The sequence below is a fragment of the Podarcis bocagei genome (assembly GCF_964188305.1).
Source record: "Podarcis bocagei genome assembly, chromosome: 6".
In the NCBI taxonomy this organism is placed as follows: Eukaryota; Metazoa; Chordata; class Lepidosauria; order Squamata; family Lacertidae; genus Podarcis; species Podarcis bocagei.
Window position 1 is genome coordinate 29,267,876 of NC_138130.1, and position 7,354 is coordinate 29,275,229.

Below are 7,354 nucleotides of genomic sequence, written 5' to 3' on the forward strand. Positions count from 1 at the left end.
GAACGTACTTTGTATAGTTAAGCATTTAGCTCTATCCTCAGTACAGTGTGTTTTGTTATATTGCTATGGCCAGTGACTGATATTTTAAAAATAAGATTCTGTGTATGCATGAAAGATATTCCTGAGTCTGGAATAGAAAGTAGAGCTTTAAGAACTTAATAACCCGTACTTGAAAGCAAATTTGTGTTTCAGCCACTAATCTGGAGTAACTCAAATGATGCTAATGTTGGGGGCGGGAATTGAAATTAACAAATAAAAATCGAGAGTTAAGGAGTAGGGATATTAATTTATTAAAATCTCAGTGCTGGATTTACTATGCACATGGATTCCCCACCACCACCACCAAATTCCTATTTTGCTCTTTGATCTCATGGGAAGAAAGTTTTTTTCCCAGAGTCACTAAAAATAAGAGCAATTACTGCATAGACTATAAGCAAAACAGTATATGAATATACAGGTTTCCTAAAGCAGTCAGATACATAGAAACAACGCATAAATTAATAGAGTTAGCGAGTTTGACGGCCAAAATAAGGAATATTGATTTTTTTTTAAAAAGAAGCAAGTGGGAATGCCTTTGAAGAATATTTAAAGAAAGATGACATTAAGGTAAACTGGCAAGTAAGATGAGCCTATGATCAGCAGTAGACAAGGCAAGTGATGGGAAGGGATGAAAAAGGATGGTAAAATAAAGGAGATGTAGCAAAATAAAGAATGTGATATAGGATGTCAGTGAAGGATAGGTTGGGAATAAGACTATGGATAAGACTATGGCAAAATGGTGAATGTATGTAAAACATAATCTGAAAAATGCATACATAAAATTCAAAAGAAAAGAATAGAAAAGAAACAATGCATATAACTGGTTGAAAATAGTGACTCATTGAAATACGGTATAATACTATGCTGCTGAAACATGATTCCACATAGGGAATGAAGCTCTTATGCATATCAGGCATATAATTTTGTTGTTGTTTTCAAAATTGCATATGAAATTGCATATAATTAGGCTTCGCTTATAAAGCAATAATAATAATCCAGTATAAGTGGATATTTATAGAATAGTCAGTGCAATGTGGACAAATCTTGATTAGGTTAGAATTGCTGGATTCTGTTTAGAATCAATTGCTCCTCCATCTTCATGAAAGCAGCTTCTTTTCCCATCCCTACTACGGAGTTTCCACCTCAGTTGATTATACTAAGCTCTCAGGCTGTGGTTGTGGTCCATGAGCTTCATTCAGGTAGTCTACGGCTTGTCTCTAAAAATACAATTAAAAACCATACAGCCTCTGGCACAGTCGTTTGAAATTGCTACAACAGAGAAACTATCAAGTGGTCCTCCAAGATCTTCAACTATTTCCAAGTGGTCCACAGGGAGTACCGTTCTGGGAGATCTATCCTGTTGCCATCCTGTGTATGTTTTGTATGAACACAGTTACCACAAATTAATTGCATTTTAGTGGGCTGAGCACTTTATAGGTGCCTTGAAGCAGGGGTCTCCAGCTGGCAACCATGGGCACATATGTGCCCACACAGGCCTTCCCTGGTGCCCACATAGGTACCCCCTCCCCTGCGGAAATTAGACTTGAAAGAAGCCTTCTGTTGTAACCAACATAATAGGTTGTTGTGTGGCTGGTTTTGGTGCATGAGCGTGTGGTGCTCACAATGCTTTCGCTGGTTTGCAGATGTGCCCAAGGGCCGAAAAAGTTGCATAACTATGGGAGCTTCCAGGTTGGTGCCTCCGGCAATGGCTGAATTCCTCTGATCGGGAGGAATTTGCCCCGTGGGAATTTGGGTCTGTACCGCCACGGCGAAGGCGGAGACCCGTAAAAATCACAGGCGGGAGAAGCCTGTGAGTGTGGGATTCGGCGGGCACCTTTTGCGCCTCCCCTACTCACAGGGAAACCTGGTTTCGGGGATCCGGAGCGATGTGGGGTGAGTGGCGCGGTGCTTCAAATCGTCTGCTTCTTCCACGGAGCGAAGCCGCATAGCTGTTGTCGGAGAGCACTGTCTTTTTCCTGTGGACAATTTGACTCTAAAGTAATTACTGAATTGGGAAGAATTGGATTTTTAGACGTCTAATCTGGCATCAAAACGGGGAGGTTCAATACAGGAAGTCCGCCTCCCCCTTTTGTAGATAAACTGAAGCAAGGAGGCTGCAAGCTAAAGTCTTGGAAAGCCTTTTGTAAAAAACTAAATTTCCATCGGTAAAGAACTAACCCCCCCTTTTTTTGGAGACAGGAGAAGAGGGGGGGAAGTGGTGGACTGAATATGGCTGTAGGAGAGAGTTATGAGAGTTAAAATACCGCCGCTCTGACCCTGGAAACGGGCTGCTAGCAGGATTGATGTTTTTTGGAACGTCCATTGACCGCGTTTAGAGCGTTCATTGACAGGTAGCTGAACAAGAGAATACATTGTTTCTACTGTCTCCGGTTGTTTTCAAAAAAAGGAGGAAAGTAACTGAAAATTGAAACTAACTTTGGATTATTGAAACTGTGTTTAAAAGAGGACATACTGACCGATACAAATAGAAACTGTTTTCCCTTAGTGGAAGCTTTTGAAATTGGTTACTTTACAGGAGCTGGGCTAGGGGAATTTTCCAGCTGCAAGATAAAAAAGTGTGAGACTTTGGAATTGACCTTGAATCTCTTAAGTGTTATGGCAAACGGAAAGGAAAAAACAGACGGGATGTCAACAGAAGAGGCCTTAGTGGCTGCATTATTGAAAATAAATGATTCACTGGAACAACTTCACAAGAAAACAGATGTGATAAATGTGAAAATGGATGCTGCAAATATTGAAATTGACTTAATCGTAGAAAGTTTAAATAACTTGGGACAAAAGGTGAATACCAACTCAGAAACTACCCAGGACACAGGAATCTACTCTGATACAGCAAACTGCAGATGAAGTCAGGGAAAAAACCGTTAAATCTGCTATGATAAAATGGGCACAGGATGTAGGACACAACATTATGTCTGAGGACTGGGAAAGGTTATGGAACACCGGTATGAAATTCACGGCATGCAGTGCCTTGAAAGAGAACATTATGAAAATGGTATACCGGTGGTACATGACCCCAGTCAAGTTGGCTAAAATATATCATCTTTCTGATAATAAGTGTTGGAAATGTAAGGAGGCAGAAGGGACATTCTTTCACCTCTGGTGGACCTGCCCGAAAGTAAAGGCCTTTTGGGAAATGATACATAATGAGCTGAAAAAGGTATTCAGATATACCTTTTCTAAGAAACCAGAGGCCTTTCTTCTGGGCATGGTGGACCGGAAGGTGCCAAAGAAGGATAGAACCTTGTTTATGTATGCAACCACAGCAGCTAGGATTCTTATCGCAAAGTTCTGGAAGACACCAGATTTACCCACACTGGAGGACTGGCAGACGCAGCTGATGGACTACATGGAGTTGGCAGAAATGACTGGCAGAATTCGAGATCTGAGCGAAGAAACAATGGAGGAGGACTGGAAAAAATTTAAGGACTATTTGCAAAAATATTATAAGTTGTTTGAATGTTAAGATTGCGCACGATTAAGAAACGTTATGCTTCTGCAATTTACTTAAGTAAATGATAAAGTAAGTATTGATGGGAAAAAAAACGAGACAAATTAGAAACAAAATATTATGTTTATTAAGAGTGTTAAAACTAAATTACAAATTTTTGAAATTGGTAACATAATAAATTTAAAGGTATAATAAGATGGGAAACAAGATAACAAATTGCTGAACTGGCTAGAATAATGAATGCAATGCCGAGAGGATGCGAGGAGGTCCAAAAGTGAACTGTTGAAGGACGTTATGAAAGTTTCTTAACTTTTTTTTCTTTTTCTTTACTTTTCTTCATATATAAAAAATGTTTCTTGCATGTTGCTATGTAAACAAAGCTGTTAACCTATGGAAAGAAACGCAATAAAAATTTTTATAAAAAAAAAAAAATGAAGTCAGGGAAAAAACCCTTGCTGCTGAATTTAAAGCATTTCAACTGGAGAGGAGAGTCCCATCCATACAAACTGATGAACATAAGCTGACATTCGTTATGATTGAACTTAAAGAAGAACAGATGAATTTGAGGACCAGAGCCCTATCTGAACTGGAAAAGGAAAGCTTGACAGAGTTTCAGGAGGTGACAGGACTAACATCGGTTGAGAAAGAGAGGTATTTGGGGGTTAGTATGACCGCCAAAAATGTGAATCTGTTTAAGGATAACTGTGAAGGATGTTGGATTGAAGAGAAGGGGGATTTGGAAATATGGACAAATCAGAAGTTGTTACTGTTGGGCCGAGTTACTGTGGTGGGGATGAGGGCTGCTGTGTTGCTGGGGATGTTGCTTTTGTTTCAAACATTGCAAGCTTTGGATGGGATGGATTGTTTCAGGAGGTGGCAGAGGGATGTTTTTAGAGTTGTTTGGCAGGGCAGGAAGCCTCGAGTAAAACTTAAGATATTGATGGATGCCAAAGAAGGAGGTGGACCTGCCCTGCCAGACCTTTAAATTTCGTTGTGAACTATCTGCTTTTTGCTGGTTGAGAGAAGGGCTGCTTCTTGAAAACACTGAAGTGTTGGACAATGGCAGACGAAGTTGATGGACTATATGGAATTGGCGGAAATGACTCGCAAGATCCGAGACCAGGGAGAAGAGTCGGTGGAAGAAGATTGGAAAAAGTCTAAAGACTATTTATAGAAATATTGTAAAATTAAGGAACGTTAGAAAAATGTTGGAATGAAGTTATATGGCTTTAGTAGAAATGTTATAAGGAATTAAGTATAAATAGATTAATAGAAAATTAAAGGAAAAATAAGGTAAGAATGTGTTAAGATAATTATAGGATAGAAAACAGAGTAAGATGGAAAGGAATTGCTGAAACAATTAATAGAAGTGGAATACAAAAAGGGAGGTGTGAGGAGGTCGCTGGAAATAAGTGAGTGAAATATAAGATATTGAAAATGTTTGAGGTGTTTTTAAATTATTTTTGTTGGTTTTTGTTTTGTTTTGTTAGTTCATGTAGCGTTTTTGTATTGTATTTGTATTGTTTTTTCTCTTTTTTTGTTTGTTTGTAGTGTTGTGTTGAAAATGTTGAAAAAGTAATAAATATCATTTTTTTTAAAAAAAGTTGCATAACTATGGTATACACCTCTCCCCACACACCTTGTATTACAGCCATACGTCGGCTCCCAAACACCTTGGGAGTCGAACGTTCCGGCTCCCGAATAATCGAAGCCTGGCCTTTGGCTTGGAGTCAATTTGATTCCCTCCCCCTCTTTCTTTTGTCTTTTCCTTTCTCCTCCTGTGATGAGGCTGTGTTTTAATTGTTTTAATGTTGTATTTTAATCTTGTTTTTAAGTTGTATTCATTCAACTCGTTTTTACTATTGGTTGTTAGCTGCCCTGAGCCCAGCCTTGGCTGGGGAGGGCGGGGTATAAATAAAATTTATTATTATTATTATTATTATTATTATTATTATTATTATTATTAGTGAGTGTTTCGGTTTTCGAACATTCTTTGGGAAGCCAAATGTCTGACGGGGGGCCAATCGGAAGCCGCGCTTTTGAAGTAGAACGTTTGGGAAGTAGAACGGACTTTCAGAACGGATTCTGTTTGACTTCCGGGGTATGACTGTATAATATTTGTCTCTGTATCACCACAAATTAGACTGTAATGTAGCCCAGGGTGAACGAAGGCTTTGTGACACCCAGGGTGGCAAACTGCTATGTGTGGTGCATGTGCGGCATCGCTATGTACAGCGCATGTGCCGTATGTAGCGACACAGCACATGCGCCGTACATAGCAGTTTGCCAGCGGCGATGCTCCAGCACTGTACGTACGGTGCTGGGATTCTCTGCTCGTGGCTGCAGCTGCGAACAGAGGATCCTACACATTTGGTGGTGCGATGGCTACTCGCATCACCACAAGACCCCACGGGGTGCCTTCTTGTCACACACCCCCAGACATGGCACCCGGGTCGTACTGCCCACCCCCTCGTTGCAACACCACTGATGTAGCCAGATTATGACTCCCCACCCCACAAAATTATGTCTAAACAATTGCTGCTCAATTTCCTTTTGTTCAGATATTGTGGTCTTGGTGTGCTCTTCATGCTTTCAACTTACTAGGACATATGGATCTTGCACTATCTTCCTGCTAGCAAGCATATTTCATCACGACAAGTTTAAAGGGCAGAGGAAATGCTTCCTTCAGAGATAAAACTTTCCCACATATCAGGATATTAAAAAGGGAAATTGATTTACACCCTTTCCCTAAGAACAGGATATTAATCCTTTGTAAGCAAATGTACTTCCAGATACAATTACAGGTCCAGCATTCCTGTGAAGCACCAACAGTTTTATCTGCACCTACTTTGTCCAGAAATTGAAGTGATTATTGCTGCACACAGTAATTATCTTAACATGTGGTGTGATGCTGATTAAATGGAGTCTGCAAGTGACAAGTATATCAGTGGACAAACTTAAAGCCCTTTGATTTCAATGAGTCTAAGCATGAGCAAGTCTGGATCCAATCCATTATGTTCCAAGTTTCCCAATCATATTTACTCCAGTTAATTGGAGTGCCTTGTGTGTCTCTGCCATCAGCTTGCATCCATCTGTTAATTTTACCTTGTAAAACAGATTTCGCTACTCCACAGAATAGTAATATTAGTAAGACAAACCGTATTCATGAGAATATTCACAAAACCTTCAGATTCATTTTGCAAAATAAAATCTGACAATGTGGAGCATGACTTGAGGAGGGGAACACCTCAGGCGAGGACCCAAATTTACTTAAATGTAGGGTTGCGACAGTCAGTGGTGGAGCAAGCCAATCGGGCACATGGGGCAGCACGCGTGCCCTGCACCCAGGGGCAGGGCCAGCCGCCTATGCGGTGGTGCCAGCCGGGGCAGGACGCTCTGTGGGGCCCCCGAGGAGTCTGCCTGCCTCCTCCCTCCCTACAGCTAAGGGGGAGGCAGCGGGTGGACTGTTGGGGGTAGCGCGGAGCCTGCGGGCACCCAAGTCACCACATCACTCCCAGGACAGACACGTGGCTCGGGCACATTGCAGGCCCCACTGTGAGTGCCGCCCAGCATTTTGTCACCCCCCCCTCAGTGGTGACACCTGGGGCAGCCCACCCCCACCCCTGTCGCCCCTGGCGACAGTGACCATATAATAGTAATAGTAGTGATTGTTGTCATCACTATTTTGTGGGAGGCATTAAAGGGCTTAAAAGGTAAAGGTAAAGGGACCCCTGACCATTAGGTCCAGTCGTGGCTGACTCTGGGGTTGCGGCACTCATCTCGCTTTATTGGCCGAGGGAGCCGGCGTACAGCTTCCGGGTCATGTGGCCAGCATGACTTAAG